This window comes from Rousettus aegyptiacus, unplaced genomic scaffold, assembly GCF_014176215.1.
Source record: "Rousettus aegyptiacus isolate mRouAeg1 unplaced genomic scaffold, mRouAeg1.p scaffold_m13_p_9, whole genome shotgun sequence".
NCBI classification, from domain to species: domain Eukaryota; kingdom Metazoa; phylum Chordata; class Mammalia; order Chiroptera; family Pteropodidae; genus Rousettus; species Rousettus aegyptiacus.
Window position 1 is genome coordinate 33,449,763 of NW_023416312.1, and position 16,048 is coordinate 33,465,810.

A 16,048-nucleotide genomic window follows, 5' to 3' on the forward strand; every position below is an offset into this window, starting at 1 on the left:
TTAGAAGAGATGGCATATGAACTGTGTCTTAATAGATGAGTAAGAGTCTTCCGGATGATTAACAAGGGGAGAGGATGGCAGTCCAGGCAAAGAGTACAGCATGAGCAAAGGCCCAAAGATGGGAAGCAGCATAGTGAGCACCAGCCAGCCTAACTGCACTCACTGTTCACCTGTCTTTCTATGAGATCATCCTAAGAGACTACAGCATATACCTAAATCCAGAAGATTTTATGGCCTCCTCTAACGTGCTAATCTGTTAATTCTTCAGAAAGGTAATGAAAAGTTAGACATTCTGTTCGTGAGTTTGTCCATACCAGCTTCCAGTGTTCCTGGCTTCCTTATCTAGACCGTGGTGTTTGTGTGACTTATTTCCTTTAGACTTCCCTGCAGTTGGGATCATTCCCACTGTACTGAAGGTTATGGGGTCTCCCTCAGCCCCATGTGTGGAGACCTCCTTATGGAGAGATGGTTCTCTGACTCCTGACATCAACCATTGTGTAGAGAACCTCATCTTTCAAGGAATGAACAGAGCCTTCCCATCTTGTCCTCAGACACTGGGATTCATCTCCTCTTGGGCTTCATTCACACCTGTAATAATCTAAGACAAGCAGGCTGTGAAGTCTGGCAGTCCCAGTTTCGAAGTGTGGTGCCCCCATTACTTGGCTGTGTGTCCTTACACCTGTCCTCTTTAAGCAGCAGCTTTCTTATCAGTAAAATGCATCCAATACCCACCTGAACAGTTGTTGTGGGTATTAGGGTATTTGTAAAGTACCTGGCACCTAGCCACCATTTACTGAACACCGATTACTGTCACTATTAAAGGGAGAACCACATAGTGGTTAAGAACATGAGCTATAAATTCAGACCAACCTCAATTTCGATGGCAGTTCAACTACTTACTAGTGTTGTGACCTTGGTCAAATTTTTAAACTGTTTTTAGCCTTAGCTTTAACATTTTTAAAATGAGGGTAATGTGCCTATCTCAGAGTCATGTGTATTATTATAGCGGTGTATAATATGGAAGGTGGGGGCCTTCATAGACCCCAGACCCATCCTTAGCCTACCTTCTCCAGAAACCTCCCTCCCCAAGGGACCTACCTCTTTCCCAGCCTCCCCCCCCCACCCGCTAAGGCTGACAAAGAGGACTGAACTACCCTTCTACGTCACAGGGCCACCTTGTTATGAGAGCTTTCTAACATTAAACTGCTCTTGTCTTTCTGGAATTAGACCCACCATTTTCATATTATATTAAATCTTTTACTCTCATCTTGGATTTGGTTTACTAACAAATTGTTTAGGATTTTTAGATCTTTGGTCATCTATTGTGTTTGGTCAAGATTCTAGTGGGCTCATCCAATATAAATGAATTTTCTAGGAATTGGTCCAATTCATCTAAGTTTTAAAATTAATTATATCCTCTTATTTTAAATGTCTGCTATATATTTTACACTGCTCATATTATTTATTTGTGCCTGTTCTCTTTCTTTCTCGATTATTCCCTCCAGATATTTTTTAGCAGTTTGTCATAAAATTTTACCATACATATTTAACTTCAGGTCTAAAGTTAAATGTTATAATCCCCACACAAACAACATAAGGACTTTGTAAATTACTGTCTCCCAATTTATATGTTTTTGTTGTCTACTATTTTATTTTTTTTCCTAAGGAAGTCATTAACATACACACAAAATAGACATTAACATTATTATTTTATGAGGACAGTGTTTGTTTAGATTTAAATACTTGTTTACTATTTTATTTGCTCACTTCCTTATACATCGGACCTCTTTTGGGGGATTTTTTTTTTGAAATATATATATTAGGAAATCCTTTAGTGCAGATCTCTTAACAAGAAGTTGTCTTGATCTCTATTTATCTGTAAATGCCTTTATTTCACTTTATTCTTCTTGAAAGATAAGTTTGCTAGGTACTCAATTCTAAATAACCTTTTTTTTCCTCTTAACACTTAAAAGATATGGCACTGCTTTCTGGTTTCCATTTATGCCATTGAGAAATCAGCTGTCTAGTTAATTTTTTTTGTACGTGTTCATCCCTGCTGCTTTGAAGTCCTTCTTTGATTATTGCTTGACTCTAAGAGCTTTTTGTTGTTGTTGTTCTCTGAATGTTCCTTTTTATAGCTTCCTGATCTTGTTTCGTGAATGCAATTCTTTTTGGTCACTCTGAACACATTAATCGTGTCTTTTTTTTTTTTTAAGTTTTCTTCTCCCTGCATGGTTTTTGTTTTCCAAATATGTATATCTGGGTGTCAACATCAGTGAGAAACTCTGACTGATGCCAGATTTGGCCAAAGGCACACAGACACCAAAGACATGACATATTCTGAAGCTTTAGAGTTTGTATAAATAGTGGGGGTTGGGATGGTCAGGGGCCCCATACTAGTGTGCAAGCATGGGTCAGTGCCATAGGTCTTTCACTTTGCAGTGGACTCTAGAGCCAGACTACCTGGGTTCAAACCCCAGATTTTCCATTTTATAGCTGGACAAGTCACTTACCCTCTATGTTCTTTAGTTTCATCTTATGTAAAAATAGCAATAATAATAGTACTTACTTCACAGGGTGACTGAGGGTATTAAACGAGGTAATATATAGGATGTGTTTAGAATGGAGTTTGGCACGTAGTGAACACTCCGTATGTGTTTGCTGTTATTACCATTATTATTTTCGTGCTGAGGGGATCGAAGGGAGAAGCGTTTTTGTGGTGCCATGAGGACAGCACAGAGTAAGTATATCCTACCTTGTGTGCTCCCCCAATATCTTGGAAACAAAAGCCATTCACAAAAAAACACAAGGTCAGAAATCTGAAGTGATTATATGGGCAACTTAGCGTGTGGGATATCAAGTTCATTAGGTAATCAGAATGAGATAGGATTCTTCAGTGGGAAAGCAAGAAGCAGTGTTTCAGGGTGGGCCCCTCTTGCAAAGTGTCCAGTGTTGGCCATTTCCTCATTGGAGCACAGCAGTACTAAGTGGGGAGCAGTGACAGTGAGAGATTAATTTAGGATATTGATTTCCTAAGCATTAGTAATGTTTTTCTCTTCAGAACAAACCTATCAGGTATTAAGAGGCTTTAAAGGGTGTGATGGCTCTTCAGGCTGGGGACAAACATCTGTTGAGGGGCAGGGCTACTGCCACGAGTTGATTCACACTCTTACAGGTAGGACCAACTACATCAAAAATGCTCTCAGTCTCTACTCTAAATTCCTTTAGGTCCTCTCTGAGTTTGGGTAAAGTTCCAGTCTCAGTAACCATCACAGACATAATTTAGAGGATATGGATAAGACTAGTGAGTGGGTCATACTAAAAATAAGTAGCTGGTATATACGCAAATATGAAGAAACTGCCAAAAGTGAAGGTTCAAAAGATGTGAAATTTTTAAACAAAATTATATCAACTCTAATAATATATTGAAAAGATAAAGTATCAAAATCAGATGGGGTTTATCTCAGGAATACAGGGTTGGTTTAACATTAGAAAATCAATCAATGCAATTCACCATGTTAACGAACCAAAAAAAAGAAAATCCCACATGATCATTGTAATAAATGCAGAAAAGCATTTGACAAAATTCAGTACCCATTCCTGATTTAAGAAAAGAAAAGAAAAAAAAGAAAAGAACCTCTTGACAAACTAGGGATTGAAGGGAACTTCCTTGATCTGTTAAAGGGCATCTACAAAAAAAACCTACAGCTAACATGATATTTAGTGGTGAAGGACTGAATATTTACCCCCTGAGATCAGAAACAAGACAGGGCTGTCCACTTTCACTGCTTCTATTCAATATCGTACTGGAAGTTCTTGCCAGTGCAATGATGTAAGAAAAAGTAAAGGCATCCAGATTGTTAGGAAGGAGTAAAGGAAGAAGTAAAGCCATATTTGCGAATGATATGATTGTCTAAGTAGAAAATCCAGTGGAATCTACCAAACAACAACAACAAAGCACTACTAGAACTAATAAGTCAAGCTGCAGGCTATAAAATCAAAATAAGCAAAACAATTGTATTTACTAAACTGTATATAGCAATGAACAATTGGACAGAGAAATTTTTAAAATTCCAGTTACAGTAACATCTAAAATATAAATCCGACAAAAATAAATCTGACAAGCTGATCCTAAAATTCGCATGGAAATACAAAGGCACTATAGTGCCTAACACAGAATACCGAAGCCCTGGTTAGGGTCTGTGATTCCCACAGAATCGGGACTATCAGCGGAGCCCACGTAGAAAGGAAAAACGGTGGTAGGGAGGCGGTGCATCCACAAACAGGTCTACAAAGGATATGAACAAGCAATTTCCTGAAGTGGAAAACCTAAAAAGCTAACAGGCATTAATTATCAGCAAAATACAAAATGAAACTACAGTGAGCTTTCACTTTAGATCTCACAGATGAGCAAAATTTTAAAAAGTTGAATCATGTCAAGTACTGTAGTGGGAACATGGGGACATCGGGAGCCTCGTGCATTTCTAGTGGTAGCGGGGACTTTGGCAGCCACCCCATAGATGAATGTGGCAGTGTGTAGTCAAATTCAGTATCCCCATGAGCCCTCTGAAGAAATTCTCACACAGATCCCGAAAGGGTCATGTAGAAGAATGTTTACTATGGTGTGGTTTGCAATAGTGGGGAGTTGGAGGCGTTTTGAGTGCCCATCACTGGGAGAGTACACAGGGAAATAAGGAATGTACACCAGTCAGCCTTTCAGCATTTAGATTAGTTAGATGTACACAGAACAACAGTGATGATCTTCAGCACTTAGCGCTGAGCAAAAAAGAATAAGCCATATAACAAAACACTCCACAGAAGTTACAAATGCATGCACATACACCCCAGATATACATCTTAGAAGAACTCAAACAAAAGGATATAGGTTAAACGCATTCAAAGATATGCTTGTGTGGCAGGATTTGAGGAGGAATGGGAGTGTGGATAATGAGGAATAAACAAAACAAGAAAGGAAGAAAGAAAAAATGTATATGCTCTTGTCTTAGGTCACCTACTCTTCATGGCATTTATCCTTTTTAGTATCTGCTCTTTGCTAAGGAGGAAACAACCCCACCTGTCCTCTGTTAACCTGAGGACAGAATGCCCAGGTGAGCCTGCCTCAGAGTATCGTAGTTATTGACTAACCTTCTCCAGCACGCCCTCCCTCTGAGCACTGCAGCAGCCTAGATCAGGTATGGACATGCATTCCTCCCCAGAGAGATATCTGCTGTCATCTACTCTTCTGGGGATGGAGAGTCATGGGGAGATTAGAAGTAGAGAAGTCAGAGGGGCCTACTCTCGTCAAACTATTATTACCAGACAACACATTTCTGGTCCACACAACAGCCCCACTGGTGCCCTGACTGTGGTGAGCCCTGTGTTTATTTCCCTGGACTCATGTGTGACCTCACCCACTGACTTCCCCAGAAGCAGTTCTTATAAACTCTTAGGGAAGCTGAAGCCAGACTGACTGAAAGACTATCCAGCTCATCCTCTCCTGGGCATTTTCACCTAAGAGTAACTTTCACCTTAGAGCAGGGTGTGTACTTGCCACTCAGGTTTTCAAAACAAAACAACATATTGTTTAGGGATATGTACACGGGAGGCCAAACTTTGAAGAAAACCAAAGGATTGAGAACATCAAGTTTAGGATAATGGTTTCTTCTGGGGCAGGGGATGAAAGTATGTGAAGGAGGCTTCTAAAATACTGTTAATGTTCTAGCTCTTAAACTGGTTGGTAGGTATATGGGCATCTTATTATTCTTCCTTAAACTGCACAAGTTTTAGAAACTTTATGTTGAATGCATTTAAAGTTTTAAAAGAAATACAGTTTCGAACCCAATAACATGTACACCTGACAGAACACATAGAATCAAAGAATCACAATTAACACATCAAAATATCTGACAGGGGAGGGAGAAGGTTAGAAATGGGAGAGATGAATGAGGAGAAAGTGGAATGCATGAATAAATAAATAAAAATACATAAATTCTACTGATCAGAGATAACAATGTGATATGACTGTGGAGTAGTTTCCTCTGTCTTCTGCACCTGAATATTGAATGTGATGAAGAAGCTGGGCTTTATTAAATCTGATTGGTCCAAAACCAGTAGGTGAAAAGCCGAATCACATGAATACTCAAAAGATTATTATAATCAAGTGAATCATTGCTACAGAAGGTTTTCCAAAATGGAGGATTTTGAAGGCCCCTCTAAGTGGTCAGCTCTCCAGTTTCATCTGTGGACTGCTGCCTAACGTTCCTGAAGGATTCCAAATGTAGCTCTTGGCTTATCAGCCCATTTCACAATAAAACACAAAAACCAGTGGAGAAAGCAGAAGACTAAACTGGTGTCCCTCAGAAGAAGTGCAGACCCATGTAGGACTGTGTCTTGGAAATTGCCTCAATAGTTTAAACAAAACAAAACAAAACAAAAACATGGCTGTTGGAAAATGAGTGCTTAAGTAAACCTCAGCCATCCTTAGCCTAGAAAAGCATCAGGGGTTACCCCGAGTCTACTCAGATCAATCTTAGCCACACTATACCTTCTTTTGTCCTCCAATCCTAGCATCCCTGTCTCCATTGTTGAGCATTTCACCCTTGACATTAAGGCTACCTGTTCTGACCTGTCTCCCTATGCCTGGTTTGCTCTATCAGATTGGTGGTTTGCCAATAATCCCTTATCTTATGAAATGGCTCCTTATTACCATGGATTCCTCAGGGAGGTATGTGTCTTCTTGCCTAACCCCTGTGTATCTACTAACATATCAGGTACACATATTCCTTGCAAATTAAACAGTAATATGCTGTAAGCCAGTTTGAGTTTAACTGGACCTCCCCATGTCATCTGTAACAACTTGGTCTGACCCACGATAACCAACTCTTTGGGTTGGGCCCTTGCAGGAGTCCTAGTCAACTTGTACACAGCTGACCTTAAGGAAGGCCAGCTGGCATTCTCATTAAAGTTACATAGCACATGTTACCGCCTTCCTGTCCCAGTGCCCACCTTCAAAATTGGTAGAAGATGGAAGAAAGCCTGTCATCAATGTCCTCTTAAAACTGGGTATCATAAGGCCAACTCAGAGTCTATGCAATAGTCCCGTATGCTTGGTTAGAAAGTCAGGCAAATTTATATCTAAGAGCAGACAGGTTGGCCACCATGTTCAGGACCCATATCACATTAATGAATATGTCACACCTCTCATCCCAGAATTCTGAACCCACAATCATCAGGCTTCTATGAGGTTGATATCTGACCAACACTTTGTTTCTCTGTTTCGGGACTCCCCCAATTCCCCAAAACTGTGCCCTCTCCTTCTATCAGCAACAGATAAGTTGGACTACCCTTCCTGGGCCCCACCATCTCTAAGGAAACTAGACAGTGTTCTTTTGGTCCTCAGTGTGCCTCGGTGTCACCTGAGAGCAGTATGTCTCAACTCATTGAACCTAATGTACTTTTTACTATCCTGAAATGGAATTCAATAATAATGAAACCCACCTGTACACATAGTTCTTTATTTTTTTTTCCAACAGTACTGTGCAGTTTTATTAACCATTCAGGTACAGTAACATCTGGTAAGATTGGGACAGAACTGGTATTTAAAAGTGAACAGATATTCAGCATCTGACAATTTGAAAGAAGCCACTACATACTCTTTTCACGAACATATTTTCACAGAGCCAATACGGTAATAGCCATTGACCCAGTACACCAATGTACTGAAGTAGAAAAGATGCAACAAGAAAAAATAACTACACTAGAAAGACTTCAACACTTTAGAAAAGCAGTAAAACACTTAGTTTCTCCTCTTTATCCCCCAAAACAACATCATACAGTGAATCTGCCTATAGTCCTACATCGGCTTCTAGAATATTTGTCAGGAGGGCAAAAATAAAATGACACTGGACAGTACGGTCTTTGGATATTTAGAAAGAGGAGGGGAAGAAAGTTCTTAGAACAAAGTAGTCAGCTTCAGTCTCATCAGGAGGATCTTTGGATTCTTTGCTTTTCCACACTTCTTCAATGTGCTTGTCCTTCTCTTGCAAACGCTCCAGTTTGGCAGCCATTTGTGCCTCTCAGTTCTCTTTGTTGGCTTCCATTTTGTGGGTCATTTCTCTTCTGCTATTTTACTGAAGTTTTCTTCAACTGCTTTCTGAAGCACTTCTTTCTCATGCTTTCGTTTCTCAGCCAGCTGTTTCAAGACCTCAGCTTCATGGGACTTGTGTCTTTCTTCTGCAGCTTCTAATTTCTTCTGAATTTCCTCCAGAGAAAGATCCTTCTTTGGAGGAGAAAGGGAATTCTGGGACAGTTCTTTTGATCAAGGGCTGAGAATCAGCTCAAAAGCCTGGCCTGAAGCATTCTCCAGTTCTTTCACCTGGATATCAGAAGACACCACGGTGAACAGAAGACAAAAGACTGAAGTGTATTCTACACCATGGGTCCACAACCCCCAGTCCGTGGCCTATGAGGAACTGGGCCGCACAGCAGGAGGTGAGCAGCAGGTGAGCAAACAAAGCTTCATCCATACTTGCAGTTGCTCCCCAGCACTAGCATCACCACCTCAGATCCACCTCATATCATCGGGCATCAGATTCTCAGCACCAATCCCTGGTGCCAAAAAGGTTGGGAACCACTGTTCTGCACAATCCACTGGCAAGGAAAGCCCTGCTTGGTCCAAGCTGCCTGGCCACACTCTTACACATAGTTCTTAAAAATCAAGATAATGCACTAACTTCAACATAAAGGGAATGTACCAAGTGCCTTTACTGCATTAATTGAGCTAATCTATGACTTTTATCCTTTAGACCAGTTATATGGTGAGTCTTGGTGTTGAACAATAACATCCTTATATTCCTGGTCACCATCTGTACTTTTGAATGCATCGTTCATGTCTGTTAGCTAACATTTTATTTGAGATTTTTGTTTCATAAATAAAATGGCCCAAGGATTATTTTTTTCATGGGTTCTCCTTATCTGGTTTTTCAATCTAGGTTACACTAGGCTTAAAAAAATGAAATGGATAGGTTTCACTCATTTATTACTATGCATATGTTCCCACACTTGAAAGTTTGCTGAAACTCACCTACAAAACCAACTGGGGTTTTGAAAGAGAGGAGTTCTTTGACTACCATTTCAGTTTCCTTAACACTCACTGGACTATTTAAGGCCTCTGTTTTTGTGCCAATTTTAGCATGTTATATTTTTTCTAATAATATTATCCTTTTCATCTGGGTTTTTTAATTCATTGGCATATCATTTATAATTCTCTTTTTTAAAAAATTTATTTCGTCCATAGTTATTACTCCCTTTTCATTCTCTATCTTAGTTTTTAAATTTTCACTTTGTTTTTTTCTTGCTCATTCTTGTCATTGGTCTTTTTCCCATATTGGTCTTTTCAAAGACCAGCTTTGGTTTGGTCAGTTTTCACTATTGTCTTTTGTTCTCTATTTCATTTATTTCTGCTCAATCATTGTTATTTTTTTCTTGTTTCTTTGAGTTTAGTAATAGAAACAGTGTGGCACTGGCACAAAAATAGAAAAGTAGACCAATAGAATAGCATGGATACAGACCTGTGTATATAGAGCTTAGTGTATAATAAATCAATGGAGAAAGGATAGTTGTTTAGTTGCTAGTGTTGAAAAACTGACATGGAGAAAAATAGAACCAGATCCCTACCTCACACCACATACAAAAATGGACTAGATAGAGGGCCTAAATGTGAAAGATAAAACTATAATATTAATAGGAGAAATTGTAGGATGATATCTTCACAAACTAGTGGCTTGGAATGACTTACTAAATGAAACTTGAAGACTATAATCCACATGGTAAAGAGAGGATTAATTTGATTACATCAAAAATAAGGGTTTGTGCTTGATGAAAGACACTGTGGACAAAGGGAAAAGATAATATACAGATTGGAAGAGGACATTTGCAATGTCTAAACCAACAAGGGATTTAATATTTATGATATGCAAAGATCTCTTGTGAATCAACAAGAAGAGAACACTACTACCAATAGAAAATTGAGCAAAGCACAGAACAGGGGATTTGTAGAAGAAGAAATTTGAGAATCCAACAGTATATGATCAGGTATTCAAGATCATTGAAAATCTGAGAAAATAACAGTGGCATATGACTTTACATCTATGAGGCTGACAAAATTAGTAAATAATAATGCCAAGTGCTGGTGGGGATGTGAGGACCTACAAACCCACCTGCATGGCTGATGAGAGTGTGTACTTACATAGTCATTCTGAAGGACTGTCTGGCAGTACCTTGTCAAATGAAATATGCCCTTGAGTATGCTAAATCCCAGGGAAAGAAACATATATAAGGGCGTTAATTGCTGCATTAAGCCCAAAAAGAAAAGGCAAAAAACTAAATGTATATCTCTCAAATTAGAAGCTTCCAAGGGCAAAACTACAAGCTCTCATTGGTTAAAGCAGAGTTTCCCAGTCCAAGTGCTCAGGTACCCTACAGTACTGCAAATGGGTTCCAGGGATAGGAGTTATCGATAGCTGTAATTTTAAAAGTAATGATAAATGTTTTAAAAAAATATCCCTAACACACATTTACAACTGTTTTTTTTAAACCAGTTTTAAAATATGGCAAAGCTATATTCGAATAGTACAGTATTCACATGGTTCTGTCTGTGAACATCTATATCCAGTGATGATTATGCTGACATGAAAGATGTAATGTGTAGCTCCCACTGTCAGAGAACAGCTCTCCACCAGCTGCATTATGCAGTACTCCTCTGGGAATTGGTCCACTTAATCAGTTTTCTAATTTGCTCCTACTCATCAAGATGTTTTGTGTGCATATGTATAATATTTAAATTTTTATTACATTCAATGTGCTCTTTTTACAACTTTTTAAGTAACGAAGTTGTAGAAGAGATCTTTATCAGAATCATAAGCATCTGTTATTAGGTGCTGCTAAAAGGAACATAATTGATTTTGTTAATTTTCTCAGTTGTTATTTCCCCGTTTTCTCTCCTCCCCCCTTCCTTCAGCCTTTTTTCTTTCTCTCTGTCACTCGCCTCCCAATTTTTCTTTTTCCCCCATCTCTCAGTGTTACTGAATCTTGATGTTAACAACCATATGCTGGTTTTTGATGGAATTTCATTCTGTATTATTATTTCCTTTTAGAAAAAATATGAAAACATAATAGTGGAATTATCTAATTAAATTGATTATTTAGAGTGAGCTGATTATAGGCTTGTGAAACTTCAACAAATCTGTTATTCAAAACATGTTCATATGTGAGTTTAAGTACTATTTATTTTGAATACTTAGAACTTTTAGAATTTTCATTATCATATTAAAATTTATGTTATTTACCACATGTGGGTTTCTAAAATTTCAATGACATTTTTGTTAAAGTACTTTTAATGCATCCTGATATTAAAAATCATTTTAAAAACCTAACATATAAATAGATTTAATTTATGCAAACATTTCCAAATCTTTATTAGCTAGGGTTCTCCAGAGAAACAGAAGCAACAGAATGTATATACAGAAAGAGATTTATTATAAAGAATCGGCTTATGCAATTATGGACACTGAGAAGCCCCAAGATCTGTAGGATGAGCTGGAAAGCTGGAGACTCAGGGGAATCAATGGTGTAGTTCCAGCCCAAAGGCCAACAGGCTTAAGACACAGAAAGTGCTGATGTTTCATTTCAGATCCAAAGGCAGGGAAAAGCTAATGTCCTGTTTTGGAGGCAGTCAGGCAAAAAGAATTTTCCCTTACCCTGGGCAAGTTCTACCTTTTTGGTCTGTTCAGGTCTTTAATAGATTAGATGAGGCCCACTAACATCAGGGAGGGCATTCTGCTTTACTCAGTCTACCAATTTAAATGTTAATACCATCCCAAAGCACTCTAACAGAAAACACCCAAAATAATGTTTGGCCAATTAGCAGGCAGTCTGTTACCCAGTTAGGTTGACACATAGAATTAACCATTACAAGTTTGTCCCCTGTCAACTTGACACTCACATGCATCTTGTTAAACCATACTTAATTGCCAAATGAAAACAATAACAAAGTCAAACTTACACCTTACATGATGCAACTATCCTATGTACAACAAAAAATGCATTAACCCCTTCCCCAAAAGTCCTTGAGTGATGTTTACTTTTTTTTCTGATATCTTGTAACTTATATACCATGATATAAAGTTGATGATATTTGAATACTATGATATAAAGTCAGTACATCTATGTTACATGATAAGGGGATAAGAGAAGGAAGAAAACAAGGATATATATATGCTATGAGGTAAATAGTATATACACACGCATACACACAAAGATATTTATATTAAAATAAGGAGAAAATAGTCATGACAGTTCAGTCCTAATTCCCATAAATTGTCACATGATTATAGTTGGTATTTATAACCACCTTTGTTCACTACCCATTTCATATTCCCTTCGCCTTCAGGAAGCACCTCAGCTGATCGTGGTTCTTTAGCTGGTGGGGTGGCCCAAACTTTTGTTCCTGAAGGGTTCGGGCAATTAGTATTCCTGCCTGGGTTGAGTTGTTGTAGTTTTCCATTGACTTTAACCACAGGGCACAGTAATACTAAGAGATGCCTAAGGGATGGCCTGTATTCCGGACATACTCCTCCTCACCTCCAGTGTGGAGTAGCCATCCAGTTTCCTCTTGGTGGTCAGGATCAGTCACCCTAGCCCACACAGTACCTCCCTTCTTTGCCTATCGATTCAGAGGCATGAGGAGCCCAAAGCATCCAGGTGGCAGTCTTAACTTCCAATTCAATGGAATTGTTGTTGTGTCTCCTGAAGGAAGAAGCAATCCTCCCTTTGGAACTAAGACTTCTAGGCCAGCAGGGCATAAGGTCATGGGAACAGGAAGCAAAAGTTTTGCTAGTGGGTCATGAGGATAATAATGAGTGATTCCACTCCCATTTCCTTCCCTTGATTCCTGACTATGGGAGAAATAGCACCATATGCTGGATGTTGATTCACAGCAGAAATCCATGTTGCTGACCCCATGCATATTCTCCATTCTTGCCACCATAGCCACTTTGTTCATGAGCCCGTTGGGTGATGACAGGGGTGTCTAAGAAAGAGACTGTTATCCACTGAATGGGTCATCTTTTTCACTTGATTTTTAAAATCTTCCCCTGCTGAGGTCACTCTTTGGTGAGTATTCACATAAAACACAAATATCTTCATGTTTTTCCTACCATTCAGAGAGATCTGTCTATATAATTCTTCAAATTTCCTTGTCACCAATTTTCCAATCATGTTTTGTCCAAGTCCCTGACCACCTAGCCAAACATTGCCACAGTCCATGGATTGGTTTATGATCTCACATTTGAACATTTCTCCTTCCAAAGTGAGCATTCAGGTATGCTGCCCAAAGTTCCCACTTGAAGTTCTCTTCACCACTAACCCTCAGGGATGTCCCAGATTGGGGCTGTAGTGATACAGCTGTTCACTTTCAGATAGTACATGTATATCCTGGAGAACCATCAGTAAACCAGGCCCAAATCCTCTCGTTCTCTGTCAACTGATTTTGGGGAACTCCCCATGAAGCCATAAGTACAGGCTGGAGGAGAGAAGGCAGTGTGGCAGGAGCAGAGACCATGGGCATTTGGGCCACTTCTTCTTGTAACTTGTCCTTTCAGTGCCTTCTCATACCTGATCATGCATATACCGCTTTCATTTCATGATAGAGTGTTGCTGTGCACACTCAACTTTATAGTTTGATGAGTCAGATAACACCCAGTTCATGATGGCCAGCTCAGGTTGTTTGGTAACTTGGTGGGCCACAGTCGAGTGTTCAGTCTCTACTAAGGCCCAGTTGCTGGCCAGGGGCTGTTTCTTAAAAGGAGAGTAATGATCTGTGATTGGTGCAGGACCTGGCTCTAAAATCCTAGGTGACTGCTCTGTGATTCACCTATAGGGGCCTGCCACAGGCCCCAGACAGCATCGCTCTCTGCCACTGACACTATAGGCACCAGCGAATCTGCTGGATCATATCGCCCAGTGGCAGAGCAGCTTGCACGGCAGCCTGGACCTGTCACTCAGCCTTCTCTTGTCCTGGGCCCTACTCAAAACTAGCAGCCTTTTGGGTCAGTCGGTCAATGGGCCAGAGTGACGCACCCACATGAGGCATATGCTGCCCCTATAATGCATACAGGCTCACATGATATCTTGTGGAAGGGAAAGGTGATCAAGGGGAACTAAAATTATGACATTATGAACTAAAATTGTGACAAAATTATGAACCAAAAGGTAAACTAAATTATGATGCAGGGCTGGAGAAACGATATGCCCCTGAGGTAGGACAACAAAGATGTGTTGTCGGCCTCAGAAGCTGGAAGCAAACTGCTTCCGGTGGACCTTACGGACGGCTGGAGAAAAAGACATTTGCCAGATCAATACCAGCATACTAGGTATCAGGGGATGCATTAATGTGGTTGCAATGAAACCACTTCTGCTGTGACAGCTGCAATTGGAGTCACCACCTGCTCAAGCTGACTGTAATGCGCTGTCATTCTCCAAGATCCATCCGTCTTCTGTATAGGCCAACTACGAGAGCTGAGCAGGCATATGGTGAGAATCAGCACTTCTGTATCTTTCAAGTCCTTGATGGTGGTACCAATCTCTGCAGTCCCTCCAGGGACGCAGTACTACACTTGATTTACTACTATATTCCTTGATGGAGGCCTTTCCATAATAGCCCTTACTCTGTAGGTCAGAGTTAATTTCCTGGTTTTGATAACTATACTCTCATTATGTAAAGAAGCTGGGTGAAGGGTATATGAGAATTCTTTGTATTAGTATTATAACTTTTTATAAGTCTTAAATTATTATAAAGCAAAAAGTTTAAACAATTTAAATTAAAACACACATTGTTCTGTAAACAAGTAGGAAACAGAACAAAATTTACAACATAACACCCTTAGATACATTACAAATACATGCAAACAAAATATATTTTACCAGAACACATACAAAGGCTATATATTAAAAAATTAGCTTGATTCTGAGAATGGCAAATGGGAAAAAAGGGAATCAACCAATTAATCAATTCATCAGGAGGAAAAAACCTAACTTGGACTCTAGATGTTTTTCTAGAGGTGAGATTGGGTTGGAACCTTGCAAGATGGGTGGAGGGACTTGGGAGAGTTAAGGCGCCGTCTGAAGCTATGATGGTGGCAAAATGTGGGAGAGAGCTAGATGGGGCTTTGAGGTAGTGCAAAGAGTCTGTCTTGCTCAGAGCAGAAGGACCTAGTCCAAGAGGGGTTGGGAGTTGACAGTACCAAGGATTGATAAGGATGTGGAACAACACGGCCTCTCATACTCTGCTGAACCTAAAGTTTTTCTAAAAACTTAAGTCACTATCAAACAAGAAATTTCTTTATTTCTTCTAGTCACAGGACTGATGTAGCCTGAAATCAGACATAAAGCCAAATCCTGCAGGTTGAATTCACAAGCTCTCTAGGTCTCTTATGTGAAACCAAAATGCCACTGATTGGGGGAAGTGGGCCCTTGGGAACTAGAATACGAACATCAGAGTTGATCTGGATAGATCCGAGTTCCCACTGAGCCCCTTTTGGCAGCAGAGGCAGCCCTTCCTTCTCAGTCTAATAGGGCTGGACCTGCATGACTTGGGGACCCTCTAATGGTTTAGCTAATCTTTCTCAAGTTCCACTCATATCACCCCTTGGTGCTTCCATACCCATTACTGCATTCATTCAGATTCCTGCATGTCTTGGGGAAGTAGTCAGACCTGTGAGGAAAAAGCCTACACACACACACACACACACACACACACACACACACACACACACAAGATAAGATGAAATTAACTTATATTGGCAGAAACCTCAGTAATATGTGCAAGATTTGCTTCTATGGATGATAGATTAGGGAGAAATGTAACTTTAGATTGGGGCCAACTTTTTTATTGTGGTAAAATGTATATAACATAAAATTTGCCATTTTGACTATTTTCGAGTGAGTATGCAGTTAGATGGCATTGAATACATTCACAGTATTGTGCAACTAT

General features: G+C 39.6%; 1 pseudogene; it reads right to left on the bottom strand.

Moving 5' to 3' along the window:
- Nucleotides 1–7,821: 7,821 nt before the first annotated feature.
- On the bottom strand, nt 7,822–10,223 carry LOC107503760 (annotated as a pseudogene).
- Nucleotides 10,224–16,048: the final 5,825 nt, after the last annotated feature.